Source organism: Colius striatus, chromosome 10, assembly GCF_028858725.1.
Source record: "Colius striatus isolate bColStr4 chromosome 10, bColStr4.1.hap1, whole genome shotgun sequence".
Taxonomy (NCBI): domain Eukaryota; kingdom Metazoa; phylum Chordata; class Aves; order Coliiformes; family Coliidae; genus Colius; species Colius striatus.
In genome coordinates, this window is record NC_084768.1 from 16,033,750 (window position 1) to 16,051,177 (window position 17,428).

Sequence of the window (17,428 nt, forward strand, 5' to 3'; positions counted from 1 at the left end):
TAAATGAGGTTCATCTGTAGTAAATGGCTTGGTACAACATTGGCATCTCTAATCAAATTTGGGCCAGATGAGTTCCATAGATTCAGTTTATTTCATTAATTTACAACTGCTTAGTGCTCACGGTAGACGGTCAAATGATATTATTTGTGACAACACTAAATAAAATAAGCAAAAGAAAATGAGGCACATGATGTATTACTAGGATAAATCATACCTAAAAATGTAGACAGATGAAAGCCTACAGCAGCAACACTTAGCACACTTCATTTGATTCCCATCCGTCAGGATCAGTGCCAGTGGCTCAAAAAAGAATGCAAAGGTAAATGAACACCAAAATATGATTTACAGCACTTGAAAAAGAATCACACAGAAATAAATCAAAATTCTAGTGTTATTTTAGGCCAAGGTTTATTCAGAATATGAGACTTTTATAATAATATACTGCTAGTGTAAAAACATCACAGTACAAACAGAGTAATAAAAAACTCAAATAAAAAAAACCCCATCCATAGCTAAGCCTATCTACATAAAGGTCAGGGGTTGGATTTTTATTTTAATTTTTTTTTTTTTTTTTTTAGTATATAGTTTTATTCCTTCAGTCTTAAAGAGGATGCATAGTTACCTTAAAATTTCAGCTATGGCTCATGATGTCAACTGCTTTATCATTTGCCTCAGTCTTCACAAACAAGTCATTCTCTCTTTTTTTTAGCATCAGGGATTGCCTTCTGAAGGGCTCACAAGTTATGTGCTTGTAGTCATAGCTCAGAGGGGGTGCATGCAGACAGAGGGCCAGCTAGAAAGCTTTCTAAAGCCTCTCCAGCTCCTGTGTAGTACAGTGACTCTCTCCTGTTCAGCAACACCTCATACTAGGTGTAGCTAGTTGATAGGCTGGTGAACTGTACATTGTGCACAGAGATACCACCTTGAGGAAGAAGTTGGGGTACTCCTTGCTAAGGGATAAGGTATGCTATCAGGAACTAGTAAAGCTAACACAGCAAGAGACCTGCATAAAACACAAGACCTGAAAAACCTCAGGATACATAAAATACCGTGATCTGCTTACCCTGGAGCAAACAACTCAACTGCTGGCAAGAGTCACATGGGACAGCAGACAACAGGACAGAAAGCAGTATTACCCAGATGCACAGAAGCAAGGAGCCATTTGTAGAGTGGACTGTTGGTTCTCCACCTTGGAAGTGATATCAGCTCACACTATTGCCCCAGAAATGTTCCTGCTCTTTTGCTCTACAATCTGTGATGGAGGTTGTCTCCATCTCTTCTGACACTTTTTATAAGCCACTCTTGCAACATACTAGCCTAATCAATAAAATCAATAGGTCTGTGAAAAATCTTAGGAGAAAATACAAACAACTAGACATATTACAGCTTTGTCTTATGTGAAACAGGAAAAAGAAAAAAGAAAAAGATAAAAGAGCCTTTGCATACCACACTGTATCTAGGCCAATCCTACCTAGACTATCCTCAAGCATCTCAGTACAACTAGCAATATTTCACAAGCATATCAGCGTTCATTATTACACTAAGCTTACAGTGTTGATTGTTTTTGCCTTCAATAATCAGAGCTCTTTCTCAAGGTTAACTAGTCCACGGCTGCAGCTTGAATATTTGATTTCCTTTTTTCTTAATTGCATGTAGAAGCAACACATTGGAATGATTTCTGACCACCTACTGTTATATCTCATAAGATTTATATCTAGTACATTTATTAACAGGCTAAAAAGCAGCAGCAAAGAACAGCTTTGATGATAATAAGAAAAGAAAAACCCCACAAACATTATTTCATACCTGTAACATCATTCCCAGAAAGATATTTTCCTAGTGTTTGCTCCACAAATGCTTTTTATATTACTGAAACTTAAATCGTAACACTGCTGCAAGTAGGGATGAAACATCAACAAATCTAGGCTACTAGAGCTGTATGAAGTTAAGATTATACATTTCAAAGGTTTAAATAGGTGTTTGCCTAAGAGCAGCAATCTCTATGGAAAACAAGTTTGAGAAAGAAAACATCAGTTGGATTTTCATTCTGTTATCATTGAAATGGCACGGGGCTTTTTGTGTTAATGACTGAATAAATCAGATTTTCAGCTTTATATTCAAAACATTTTCTATATTTCCTCTATGCTTGATGCAAAACTGAACAGCAGCTGAAGAAATAACTCAGTTTTCAATAAAGCACAGAGTCCACAAGTCTGAATTGGTCAGGCAGTTGGGCTAGTTGATCATTGCAAATCCCTTCCAACTAAAATATTCTATTCTATTAGTATTAGCTGAAGTACTTCCTAGGAAAAAGAAAAAAAAAAAAACAAAAAACAAATCTCCAAAATAAATGTGATTTATTTTATCATTACAGCTACATTAAGAAGAATCTGGAAGATTGACAATGTTCTTATTGAGGTGGGAAAGATAAGGGTGATCCAGGGAATTATAAACTTAACCTGCATTTAAGTATCTAAGGAAATTGTGAAAAAATCATTACAGATGTCATTAACTAGTATAGCTTTCTGTCAGTGTAAATTTTGTTCAATACATTAGAATTATTTTAAAATTTCAAAACAGTGAATATGTTAGAGAAATGTCAGATGTACTGTAACTAACACAATTTATGATGAAAGAACTCTCATTTTTTATTACAGTGAAATAAGGGTAAATTTGCAAACAAAATAACTACAAAATGAATTTTACAGGTTTTGGCATGAAAGCTATTAAGTACCATTTGGGGCCTGAATGCACATTTAACCTCTTTCCCTTCCCCTCTCTTGCCCTGAAGCAGGCAGTCTCAGCATTTTATGGTTGAACCATTAGGCTTATCTTAGGTCTTTATAGTCCAGACAGCTTCCCACAATCTTTCTGTAAGAGAAATGCAAAGTCTTTTCCTGCTCACCATGACTTTGAATCAAATCTCAATATAGTGCCTCTCCTACCAGCAGTAGCCCTAATAGGTTTTTAAAGAATTGGGCATATAAACCACTCCACCAACACACCACACCAGCACCACACATGGATATAAACACAAATGTAAAGCTCATAGCTGGTGACAGCATCTCTTCTAGAGCTTATCACACCCAGGTATTATTTCCTATCTGCATAAAATTGTTGAGAACAAAATACCTGATATGTAAGATTCAGTATTCCTTCTGTCAACTGAACTGGTGATTAAGCACCACATTCAAGAAAAAAAAATGGTCTATATCTACACAGGGAGTAGTAGAAGTGATTATGTAGTTGGTTAAATTTAGAGAATGTAAAAAAACCTCCTGAGGTGGTTAATACAATCTGCGCTTGGCGTTTGACAAACATCTGCAGGCTGAAGTTGTTGAAGTCTGATTTTCAGCCCCTTCGTATCTCCTGTGGTATTCGCACCTGCACTAGGCAGGTGTGAAGCTGCTGTTCAGATCTGACAGTGTTTACAACCACACAGCATATCTGTGAATGTCGACAAAAGTCAGCTCAAAGCGCTATCTCATCCCAGCTCATCTTTCAGTTCAACATGCTACTTTAAGACTGGACAACTGCAAAAGTCATCAATTCTATTGCCTTAAACCTCAGTGTCTGTAAGAAATTCGGAATATACTTTAATGTCTTTCTAACTGTTTTAATAAGATCTATAAATAACTAACCAAGGATCGTAAATGTGTTGATGTTTTAGATAAAACGTGACCTGATCAATATATGTAAATTAATTGTACATTTTATTCTTGGATAAAGTATCTGAAGTTCAGTAAGTATTAGTAACACATGGCCTCACTATAGTTTCCAACAGAAAATTCTGAAGGAGAGCTATTTTATCATTATAACTATTAACTTGATTTGCAAACACTCTTTACAGCCCCAATAAAACAGACAAACTCTGATCTATTAGTTCATTAATAGTCTGATACTCAAAAGTATGAGCCTGGCATCAGCAGAACCAAAAAGGCTGCTGTAGTTCAGTAGTTTTCCTTCCTCAGTGCTCTTCCTGTGGCTTCCTTTCTCAGGGCTGACACTGGAAGGCAGAGATACTGACATGCTCCTGCAATCGCCAGGACTGGATGAAACTGGAGGTTGGCTTCAGCATCTCAAGTTACACCCACATATGAAGGCAGAGGAAGGAGTGGAAAACTAGCAAAGCTGACCAGAAACCCTGTGAGTTTCATTGTCAGGAGCTGGAGATGTGGACTTCTGTTTAAGCAGAGAAGTGTTCTGCTCAGAACCATGCAAACCATCAGAACTTAAATTGATGATACCTTCAAGAAGAATGACAAATCCTAAACAAACCACAGTCTGAGACAATAGCTCATAAGTTTATCTTAGTAAAAATATTTATCTCTGTCTATTTTGAAATTTTTGCACACAGCTTGGTACAGTAACAGTTTTATCCATGACTGCTATCAGACTACTGTCACATATATTTTGCTCATAAGCAACTGTGCACCAAAATTCAATATTCAAAAGCCAAAGTCGCATGGCACCTGCCCATCCTTAGCACAGAAAAGCATAAGTTTCAGTCTGTTGAAAAAGCCTATGGAGAACAAATTAACTTAATGGGCTCCGTGAATGTCTCATTTTCTTTCCATTAATTCTCTGAAACATTCAAAAAGGAAGAAATTAAATACAGCAGTGAAAAATTCATCTTCAAAGTAAAAGGAATATTTTCAGGTTACATAAACTAAAGGTAGGGGCTATCCAACTCCAACAGGGAAAAAACTCAGAACACACAAGTGTTCCTATGAGTGGGAGAGCAGGGTACGATGCAAGATAAAGGAAGGGAGTGAAAAATGAACAGCAAAGAAAATATTCATTAATTCTACTCACAGTTTTGGAAAGGAGGAAGGGAGCAGACCATTTTAAAATAAAGAGATCATAAGAAACTCTTATTGACCCCAAGGGATGGAGAAGAAAGCAGATCAGGAAATGTTTACACAGATAAGGGAGGTATGCAAAATGGCTGCTCTATTGCCCATGAGAGGTTTCAATTACTTCTCCAATTGACACAACAGTGGCATTACAAAGAAAACATTAATTTTCCTGGAGGTGGGACAGAGTCAACAGGTTTCAAAAGCCATTCTGGAATTAGTTTAATACATTCAATGAAAGAAAAAGGGCAAACAGCTATACTTTAGTGTCAAAAACAAAGTTTCAAATATACATGGCTAAAATCCCCTCAAACTAAACAGTGCATGAGTAGAAAACACAGATAAAAACACAGGAAAAACTTGCGCAGATTAAGTAATTTAAAATAATCCGTAGGTTGTTTGCTTTCAAGATCAGTGAAACTGAGTACACTTCAGTCACAAGATGGTTTATAACTTGTACTTTGCTTTCATTTGTACTTTTCCTTGATACAGTATTTTGCTTAAATTACAAACAAAACATTGCCATTGAAAGCTATGAATACTTTGTACTCTTCAGCAACATTAAAATTGTGCTTACATTGCTAACATAAATGAACAGAAGATGCTGTTGCTTTAAGGTCTAGATAGCTGAGACTAAAGCGTGTAACTTCATGCATTCTATTCATTTCCAAAAAGCTCCCAAGAACACTCACCTTTACAATATTTTACATAACACATTGGAATCTTGGCTGAAAGCCATGATATAACCTGAATTAGCTAACCTCACACTAAGGGAATTAAGGGCATTCATGCAATACCCAAGTTGTGGGGTGAAAAATTGTAGGAAATGACCAGTTGTTTCTTTCATGTCTTCCAGTTAAGATTCACAGCTCTGTCTACACTTTGCAGATACTTCTAAACCTCAATTCAACAGCTAAAGGAGATTGAAATTACATTTTCTTTCTTCTTTCTTCCTCTAGACTTTTACACATCCATATACTCAGGCCACTATTCACTCAGTCTCCTGCCCTTCACACACAATCTCCTTTTCCCATTTCCACTACGGTTAAATCAGTCTTGTACAAACTTTACAGAATTATACTACGTTTGGACACAGATCAAGCAGGCAGTATTTCTGCTGAAAAGGACTGATGGTCTTAATTGGTAAGTCTTCCCAAATCATCACGCTCAGTTAATCCTTTCCCCTTTTCATCCTTTTGCCTCAAATAGCATTTTCAATCTTCATATTTTAAATTTAACCTCACGTTGTGTAGATACAAATTTATGTCTCTTATTCTCTGCTTAGATAAACTCTAAGCATTTCTAAACCTTCATCTTGAGACAATCTTTTTGTTGCAATGTTTGACTGCTTACTAGGCAATCTGGCAAAGACTTGGAAACCCATCAAGAGGAAAAGACAAATTGAAATTAAAAAAAAATAATCAAGAACCAAGTAACATTTTCTCCAGTTGATGCACTGGTTCTTCACCTCTGGCAAAGTTCTTCTCTTCATAACCTGATCCCAGGACATTAGTTGGGGCGCTGAGTTTCATTTTAAGTTCAGATGGACATCTAGCTATTACACTGAGAGTGTTGTACCATCTCCAAGCCTACCTGAGGTATTTTTTTAATCAGAAAAGCAAAATGAAATCCTAAGATGGGAAATCAAAGAATCCAGGTGTAAGAATTAAAGAAAAAAAATCAAGCTGTAAGCAGTAAAATAAAGAGGGTCAATTCTGCATTGATATGAAACAATGTAACTGGTTTATTTTTCAAGCATCATTTTCCTTTCAAACTTCAAGGCCAATTCCCTACTTGTTTTAGTAAAGTGAAGTGATAAATTGTGTTCTCATGGGTTGTGGTGATACATTTGCAGTTACTGGAAAAATCTTATCTTGTAATTTACAGCAACCAGGACTCAAACTCCCTTTGCCTGAAATCCTGTAAAGTGTGCTTAAATGGAACTGTCAGGGCTTTTCACTTGGCAGCTCAGGGGCCATATCCCTGCCGCAAAGAATAGTTGAGTAATGCATGGACAGTCAGAGAAATTATAAAATTAACCCAGCTGGAGCCCAGGCTGGGCTCACGGCCAGGGCTACAGAGGCATCCTGCCTGCACGAAGGCTGGGAGCTGCTGGCTATGACTGTTGTGACACTCATGTGGACATCTCATGATGGGGTGAAGGTGAGGGAGGGACAAAGTGGCCTGCAACCAGGTACCCCAGGCCTGCCTGCAGCAGTGGGTGGAGAGGAGTTGGCCTGGGAAGGGCCCTCCAGCACAGAGCACAGCACAGGAGCATGGAACTTGGAGAGACAGTCAGCAACCAAGAATAAAGCGGACTTTGGGTCTGAGTGTCCTGTTACCTTGCTGCCTTGTCTCTGCCATGGAAAGACAGGGGGGCAGAATGTGTGCATTGCACAGGATTCCTATTTTAAAATGTGTAAAATAAGATACTTGTGGCCCATTTGCTTCTTTAAGGGCAAAAAAAGGAAAAAAACCCATCAAAATAACCACAAAACAGAAAACCAACTTGAAAAATTGCAATATACTCAGTCTGCTAATGTCAAAGATCTTCACAGTGTTTGACAACCTAAGTCAATTAAAACACATTCATAACTTTTTCTGAGCCCAGGCAATAATGCTCAGCAGATTCAGGTTCAGTTCTTGGATGATCTGAGAAGTCTCTACTTACATAGGAAAGATAAGGGGCATACGCAATTTCTAATTTTTCAGTATTTTTCATACATTGCATTTTTCAGAGCCTAAACCACTTTTCCAGATGTAACTACACCACAGGCAGGAATGACTGACTTGCTCCTTCTGTGATGGAGTGTTTTCAGATACACTGATGAAAACTCTTAAGTACTTTCTCTGTTCCTGCTGCTTGCTGAATGCTTCACAAGATCTTCTGTTCATTATTGCACATTCTTTTTTCTTTCCCCCCTCCCTCTCTCAGCATTGCAGGAAAATTTCTGCTTTTCAAAATACTTTATGCAAACATATTGCTTGCATATTTTGAAGCTGAAACTCATTTTGATATTTATAAGGCATGGTTTGATTCTCTGTAGATGCTATTTCATTATTTCCTTGTCTTTCTGGTACTTGCTTCTTCTTTCCATTTTAGCATCCGCCTCAAATTGAATAAGAAAATGTAGATTTATTCCCTCATCTCTCTGATGAACGCAGACACTGAATATGTTCTTGCACAAGTAAGTGTCATTGTATTACAAAAGTATAATCATACAAGTACTAGTAAAAAGAACACTTAAGAATTAACAGCTTTTAATGTGCATGAGAAATAGCTTATAGGAAACAAACCACAGTCAAGAATATCTTGACCATAGCCACATAAGATCATATTTTTTCCCTTACATCTAAATGGTATTCAGTAAAAGAAAACAGATTTCTTCTGAATTGCAGACAGATTGTATTTACTCCTTCTCACCAGTTATGTTGTTTCTCACCAACGTGTTGCTTCCCCGACATTTCCCTCAAAAAAAACGCCCAGCTGTTTATCGCGAGAATCTGTGACAGTGACTTATGCCAGTACACTTCTCACAGGCATCTCTAACTTTGATTTTCACACTGTAATTTTGACATTTACATCGGTCGATATGTACTCTTCATGGAGCACAGAGGAACAAGGTGTTCATAAAAAGATAGAACACGTAAATAAGTTCCAACTGCAAACAGAAAGCCCATCAGAAAAATATTCATTAGCTTAAAGTTAAAAAAAAAATAAAAATGACAGAACTTAAGAAAAAAGTCTGTATCGATGGATTAGACAGGCCAACATATGGTATGTCCATCAGTCAGATTTCCCGCAAGGAGCCTGGCCTTACCCTAGTTCATCACTGAGAGAGGCCCAGCCTACCTTGCCCTTCCTGAGAAGGTTTCCTCCCAAGGGTAGGTTCAAAAGCCTTGGTGGTACTGTTGAGTGGATGGTGCAGAACCTCTGCAGCAGAGATGTGGTTGGAGTGCCTGAGGATATCACTAATCACTCCTACCTTATGGCATTTCTCCTTTACAAAGAGGAAAACAAAACTGAACCACCACAAGGTATAGTCAAAGTTGTGAAAGCTATCCTATTATAGCTAATCCTTCTTCATACACAACAGATTTACTGTGCAGGGGGGGCAAGGACCGATGATATGGGAGTGCAAATCCTTTTTAATAGTGTGATGCATAAACAAAATAAAATTGAAGCATGTACTGTGCTTGCCTTTTTGATGAAGAGGTGAGAAGTGTGTTTTAAAAGGAAGAAGATATTTTCTTTTTCCCCTTTAAGTCTGTAATGCTAGTAGTATTATTAAAATCATTAGACAGTCTTAGCCAGACAAATACTCAAATGTGCTAAGGAAGTGGGGAGAGAAACTAAGGAATTAACAGGCACATTCACAAGTTCATTTAGTTTAGAAGAGACCCCTAGGGACTGGAAAGTGGCTAACATAACAAAGTTATTTTAAAAGTGCCTGGAGACATAACAGGAAACCGTAGACCAGTTAGCTTGATATAAAGTGGGGAGAAACTCCTAGAATATCAAATGGGAAAACACTTGAAGAAGCACAGCTTGATTAAGGATTGACAGTGTAAGAGTAGAGAGAGGAGGGAGATCGAGGTTCACAGCTCACTAACTTGCTGGGATTCTTTTAGGAGATTTCTGCCACGGTAGTCAGGGAATGAAATAGGCACCACCACTACAAACTTTCATCTCTATTAAAGAAAGCACATGCTCTATTTCAGATGACGATTAACCCTTTCCTTGATGGCACACCACCACAGCCTCTACGTAGAAAAATCTGATCATGTCCAGACATACCAAAACATTTGCTGACACATACCACTTTCTGTGGAAAGCTGGTCCTTCCATAAGTACATTTCCTACACAGAAACAATCTAAAGTAAAGCTAATAAGGAATTTAGTAGTATTTGTCATCATCTGTGTCTGGCAATATCAGTACCCATGCTGCTTATCAGAAATCCTTATTAAATGTTCAAAAATGCATTAAAAATAGAAAAATTAAGAATTCAGTCCTATTTTCAAATCCTCAAAATGGAAACAGCTTGAAGTTTGATTTCTTTATGCTTTACATGAAAGTAAGCACATTCTCTTGATGTGCCACAGTCTGTAGATAATGAACCAGGCAGAAAAGACAGGACTGAAAGTCTGCTTTGATTCATGGGCAAGACAGCACAATAATAGCAATGAATATGAAGCCGTCTACCACTCAGTAAGCATTTCAAATGTTTCATGATTATAAATAATTGTTAACATATTTGTAAAACTGAACATTAAATTCCTCTTTTTGTTAAAGAGACAATTGTCCAATTCATGTGAGCAGAAGTTATTCTCCTCCCTCTCCCCCTTTTAAGTAGCTACTACTTGTGCTAAGTTTTATTACATAAAGTAAGAGAGCTGAGATACTGATCAGCGCTGTTAACTGAACTGAAATGTTACCCAAAAATGAAATGTTGCTGCAAAGGAAGCATTTGGCAAATTTAGAAGTCAGATTGTGGTCATGCAGAAGCATTTTACGATTAGAAATGTCTCATTCTATTCTCCTGCCTGCCCTTGAGGAGCCAAAATTAACTTGGATTTCTGGCTATAGGCTGTGAGCTCCCAGCCTGGGACAACTGCTTATATGTTTCAGAGAATCGAGCTGGTTGACAAGACTTGTCATTTTCAAACAGAAATAACCTAAATATAACAGCAAATCTAACACAGATGAGTTCACATGCAAGAAGTATATCTGCATTACAAGCAAGAAGGCTTTAAAGTATGAACCAATTTTGTTTACTTAATGATGAATTTGGTGCAATTACCCTCACAATCAAGAGCTTCCGTATTTTTTTCAAAAGCATGTGGTGAAAATTATTTTAAGGACTGGTGTTCCCAAATTTGCATGACAAGGCAACAAAGTAACAATTTATTGAAGACCATGAAAGAAACAATAAATATTTAACTTTCATCGTTACAAAAGTTCATCTGAATCCAGTTCTGGTTGTAGAAAAGTGGGATGAGTTTGACAGGAAAAAATTATCCACTGAAAAATCCTCTGTTTTGCAGGTAACTGATAAGATTCCCAAACAAAAGGCAGCAACCCTAACAAACTCAACTGGCAAAGAAAAGGACATAAAGAGGTACTGAATTTTCAGATCAAAAGCTGAAAAAAACTTGTATTAGCTTCACACATTAAGGTTTTGGTATAGTGGAGGGGGCTATAGGGGTGTTTTTCGTGAGAAGGTGCTAGAAGCTTTTTCTAGCTAGCTTTTCTAGAAGCTTTATCAGACAGAGCCAATGCCAGCTGGCTCCAAGATGGACCTACTACTGGCCAAGGCCAAGCCAATTAACAGTGGTGGCAATGTCTCTGTCATTAACATACTTGAGAAGGCAAAAAAAGTTACTGCACAGAATAATACTGCAGCAGGAGTGAATCGTGAGAATACGTGAGAGCAACAACTCTGCAGACACCAAGGTCAGTGAAGAAGCAGGGAAGGAGGTGCTCCAGGCACCAGAGCCGAGATTTCTCTGCAGCCTGTGGTGCAGCCCATGGTGAGGCCCTGCCTCTGCAGCTGTGGAGGCCACAGTGGAGCAAAGATCCAACCGCAGCCCAGAGAGGACCCCACAACAGAGCTGGGAGATGCCCAAAGGCGGCTGGAACAAGTTCCTAGCAGGACCTGTGAATCCATGAAGAGAGGAGCCCATACCAGACCAGGTTTTCTCTAAGGACTTGTGACTCCATGAGGGATCCACACTGAAGCATTCTGTTTCTGAAGGACCGTTGCCTCTGTGAAAGGGATGCACACTGAAGCAGTTCATGAAGAACTGTAGCCTGTGGGAAGGACTCATGTTGGAGGACTGTCTCCCATGGGAGAGACTCCTGAGAAGAGGTAATGGCAAAATTAATCTGTAATGAACTGATCATAGCCCCCATTCCCCATACTCTGTGCCACTCGGGGGGGAGTAGGCAGAAACCTGGGAAGAAGAAAGAGGTGAGTGTTTGTTTTCAATTGAGATTTTATTTTTATTTCCCAATACTATTCTCTGTTCTGATGGGTAATACATTAAACAAATTTTCCCCAAGTAGAGTTTGTTTTGGCCATGACAGTAATTGCCAAGTGATCTCCCTGTCTTTATCTTGACCCATAAGACTTTTGTTATAGCATCTCTGCCCTGTCCAGTTTAGAAGGGGGAGTGACTGGCTTAGGTGGGCATCTGTCACCCAGCCAGAGTTAAACCACCACACAATTGCAAGAGTTGGAAAGAGATTATTTAAAAGATCATCTGGGAAGAACCTTGAAAGCTATTTTCTGATCTACCTTGAAAAAAGAAGAATGCTAGGGAGTGAGTGGGCTGTAATCTATGCTGGCCATACACCACGTGCAGCTAAAACCAATAAAACTATCCACGTGAACAGTAACTGCAGGTAACAAGGCAAGCTAGAATCAGAAGCTCCATATGATTGTCTGTATGCCATACATTGTAGCCTACCAACACTACTTATGCTAGAAAAAGACAATTAAAAAGTGCAACACAATCTGTGATGGCTTAACTGATGAGTCTCCAGCACTGTAAACACAGAAAAAATGTAAGAAAGATTTAAATGTCATCTAAAACATGGCATTCTCAACTCCTGATATTCATGCCTTTTCTCAGGTTTTCCTTATTCTTTCACCAGCCTGAAAAATAGCAGGTTTCCATTCAAAGAGCAAGTGTCATCACCTTCTCTATGTACATCAACAACAAATCTGCATGTATGTATGTATGATATGGAGTGCCATGGTGTGCTTTGCAACAATTTCTGCAGCCAAATATTTTCTGCTTCATAATCTGCATTTGCTTGCAGAAGTGCCAACGTGGCTCTCTCCCTCCCTCCCTCTATAACAAAGGAATAAAGACTCCATATAGGTTCTATTATTAATATAAATCAGCTCTCAAGGTAGTGTCTGCCAGTCAAATCCTTTAAGTGAGGATCTTCATGACAGAATGAAGTAATCTGCTTTCTTTTTTTTTCCCATTTTTTAAAAAAACCCAAACAAAAAACCCAAAAAATCAAAAACCAAAACATAATCACCATATCCTCAGCCTGATAAAATGATAGAATCATAGAATCATTTTGGTTGGAAAGAACCTTTAAGATCATTGAATTCAACTGTAAACCTAACATCACCAAGTCCATCACTAAACCATGTCCCTGTAGAGGTCTTTTGGCTAAAAGAACTGCAGGGTTTGGCTGTACCTACCTCCAGATCTCTGGATGTCACCGATTCTAGATGTTACTGAAAATAAATGAGAAGTAATTCTGCTTCAGGTCAACCTCCTTAGAGCATGCAGCCCAGTCCAGTCATTCGCAAAGACAGTTTGCTCATTCATCAGTTTCCATGGCACTGAATTTTTTCAGGTCCATCCAACACTGTGCTTACCAGAAAAAAAGCATGACTCTATCTGTTCCTCTTTCCTGTTATATCCAGAGCTGTAGCCAAACACCTTGGTATCTATAGCATTGCCTGCCTGCAAATGGACACAAGCCAGTTTCCAGGTCCTATCACTGTCCGCAGGTTAACAAGTCACAAGCCTTCAAGCCAGGTCTTGTCACTGCCTGCAGAAAAACAGTGGCAGGAGAAAGCTCATCATGTCTGGCTGCTCAAACACATTAGTTGCTAGAAGCTGGAAGCAGACTCCTGACTCTGCCCTGTACTTTTCTGAGGTGATTCACATAGCTCAGTCTAAAAATCTGTAATTACAATTACTACTAGCCCTAGCTAAATTGCTAGTTTAAAGGCTTCTCCCCCAATTACATTGCCACAGCTCATTGCCAAATTACACAACATTATCTGAAATGTCATCGAAGACTTTGGAGGTTTATCAGAGTTGGCTTAACTAGTTTGTATGAGATCTTTTTAATGAGATGATTAGCTACATAAAACAATGACAAACCTGGAACCCTTGTAATTGGCTGATAACATATATATAAAATATTAGTAAGAGTTTTACTCCTGGTAAAGAGGCAAGTGCACAAAACTGGCAGCTGCTATAATGAGAGAACTACCTAGTTGAGACTTCTGAGGAATTTTTAAATACAGATTATGAAATACCACCTTTGTTTCCTCCTCTCTTTACCTCTTTGTGCAAATCTCTGCTTTCTTCCAAATCCCAGTGATAGCAGATGGCTTTCTCTACACAGCTCTCTTCTGGTTATAAACTTCACACTAAACAACTTTGAGAAGGGCCAGATAGTCTTTCCAGATATAGTAAAAGACACCCATCCTTTCACAGGTATATTAAAAACAATCCCAGGGTTGCTGGGTCAGGTTGTTTTTCAAACTGCTATGTTGTAAATAAAGTAGTAAATCAAACAATATTCAAACAATGTAAAACATGGCATTTTTTAGACTGGCATGTCTCATAAACACCTTGTCCAATTCATTTCTCTCACCATTCTCTCCAAAAAATAAATACAAGATCTCCTGTGGCAGAGGAGAGCAAATGAGAAATATCTTGACTGCATGGTGAAGTTGAAAATGAAATCAAGCTCAGATTTATGGGAAAAAAAGCTAATTACTAGCTTAAACATGGAAAGAATTGTCTCATATAATATATTGTGATGAATCAGCAGAGCAGTCACAGGTCATCGGGGACAGAGTGAGGAATGAAGATGCTGCTTCTATCAAGGGGTCATACATCATCAAGAGACAGATTATTTGTGGAGGCCAAACAATCCTGGAGCAGTTGCCAGAAGGAGTTGGTCAGTCTGGAACAGAGATAGGACAGATCTCCTTGAGAAAGGTACAGGCCATGAGACCAGAGAAAAATGCATTGCCATTGCATGGTTTTAGCAGGACTAAAGCAACTGACCCTTGCACTGCCCTGCATATACTTGGCTTGATGCTATGCCAGTGTACTGGAGAAGCCTCACAAGAACCCTGGCACTGAATCCAAGCTGGCAGAGGCATGCCATTTGTGCTTGCCTTGTACAAAAGAACAGACTGATGGGAAATAACTGGCTCTTGGTTTGCTCACTTTAGGCTAAGCTGGAAATTTATTAATTGCAACTGTTAAATCCAGCAAGATGAAGTGTAAAGTAGAGCTCTGCCAGCTCTACTTTATCATCTTTCCTTTAAGACATGTTCCAGGTAACTACTGGAGACCAAAAGGCTGTAGAAACTCTGAGCCTGCCAGCTGTCTCCCTTGTATCTCAGTGCATGCAAGGTGCTTAACAAGCACATGAGGAAAAGAGGCTGGCATGTCTCACCAGTTCACTATCCTCTCTGAGGAAAATTACTTTCTACATAGAGTCATAGAATGATAGGAGTTGGAATAGACCTCTAGAGATCATCTATTCTAATCCCCTGACTAAAGTAGGTCCACCTAGATCAGGTCACACAGGAACATGTCCAAGTAAGTTTTGAAAACCACCAGAGAAGGAGACTACACACCCTCCCCTGGGCAGACTGTGCTCAGCCTCATCTGAGCACTAAAGATTTTCCTTACGTTGAAGCAGAACTTTTTATGTTCCAGCTTAGGTTCGTTACCCCTTGTCCTGTCCTTGTAAGGAAGGTGCTCCAGTGTCCTAATCATCTTGTAGCCCTCTGTTGAACTGCCGCTCCAGCAGTTCTCTGTCCTTCTTGAGCTGGGGAGCCCAGAACTGGACACAGGACTTCAGATGAGGTCTCAGCAAGGCAGAGTAGAGAGGGAGGAGAACCTCAGGAGAACCTGTTGGTCACACTTTTCTTGATGCCTCCCATGATACCATTGGCCTTCTTGGCCATGAGAGCACACTGCTAGTTAGGTTTGCTGTCCACCAGAACTCCCAGGATTCTCAAACAACTATCAGTAGTAGTCAGCAAAGATTTTTTCGAGAGGAATATCTTATAAACAAAACTAAAACACCATATGCACAAAAAACGAAAAAAATAATAATAATAAAAAAATATCACACAACCCTTTCACTTGATGTTTCCAGTCTGTTTTCTTTCCTAAATGTTGTTTATGCTACTTTCATCTCCACTGCCAAGGGCATTTATGTGCAACCCATCTACTGCTACATTCATTTGGAAGCTGAGACCTGTCTTTGATATTGCAGAAGGGCTTATTTTGAGACTTTGTTTCAGAAGGCTGCTCGTTTTTTTTCTGTTTGTAATTGAACAAAGCTTTGTCATTTGTCAATGTCTGTCTTCTCCATTGTGTTTTGCTGATTTCAGTATTTGCTTTTTTTCACAGGTATGGTGCTGAATGACAAACAAAAGTTCTCTGTGCTCTAAAACAGGTTACTTTCTCCAAGAAGTCTGTACTTTTCCACAAATGACAATTGTTTCTGTTATTGTGCAACATCATAGGAGACTCCACTGACATTTAACAGAACCACATCTTGCACAAAATGCAGCAATACTCATGAAGGAGAAAGACTCTGAGGAGAATGGGTGAGAGTCCTAGCAGCTAAAAAGAAAAAAAAAAAAAAAAAGAAAAAAAAGAGTCATGTCTTGTCAGAAGACTCACAAAGCACCTGGCATTTGTGCCAGCATCTCAAGAAACTGAGTACACACAGCTCACCAAGTACAGCATTAGGAACTCACATCGTCTGAATAGCTCTCCGAGCCTACACAGCTTCTGGCCTTCAAGTTCTTCAGAGAATTACTACCTCTTCTAACCATATCTATATGAATATTTGTGATATTGATAGTTAAATGAGACAGAAAAGCTTTAAACTCACAACAATTTTTGACAAAAGTATCTGCAAAACTACAATGGGTTTTTTGCTGTATTTTTGTAAGTAGAGAAAAACCTCACCAGCTTTACCATTCATTTCTAAAGAACAGCCCTCTGAGTAGAAAAGTCAGCCTAACTGTGTTCAAAAGCTATTTTTTAGAAGATATGAGATTATGGATATAAAACACTCTGGAAAGCTCTTTCATGCAGTTACTGCTCTAATACAGTTAACACTAAGAACCTATTCTCTTTAAAAGTCAGCCATCACTGGTGTTCCAAAATCCAAGAGCTCTGAAAGGTGATGTAACCAGCAGAACTGAAAACAGGGTTGGTAACTGGGAACATCGCAAAATATATTCATGTATAAAATAAAAGGGGTTCCCATGGAGAAGCGTTCCTAAATATTTCTATTTAGGAATAGAAAGGTGGAGAAATGTTCTCAGAAGAGGAAAGATCTCTTGCTGCAATGCTAGTATAAATGCATTAATGTCACATGTCAGACTGAGTAGTTAAAAGGATTTTCAGTCATAGAATCACAGTCTGTCATGTAGTTTTCTCACAAACCAGGAGGAAAAACATTGGAGCCTGCAGGACCTAGTGTCAATATGGATTAATCCCAGGAATCAAACACCAAATACCTGGCAACACAAAGGTATCTTGTGTGATAATTAAGATGATATGAGTTACAAGAAAGGACATTCATGTAAAAAGGAAAAGGAGGAAAAAAAAAAATTATGCAGCTTAGCTTTTCATTAACAGGTCATTTTGTTCACCACTATCTTCTTCCTTGCGCAGCTTCAAGTTCACAGTGACTCAGATTTTTGTAACGTAGACCACCACTGCCTCATGACACAGCTACAGCTCCATTGATCCATTCTACTTAGTT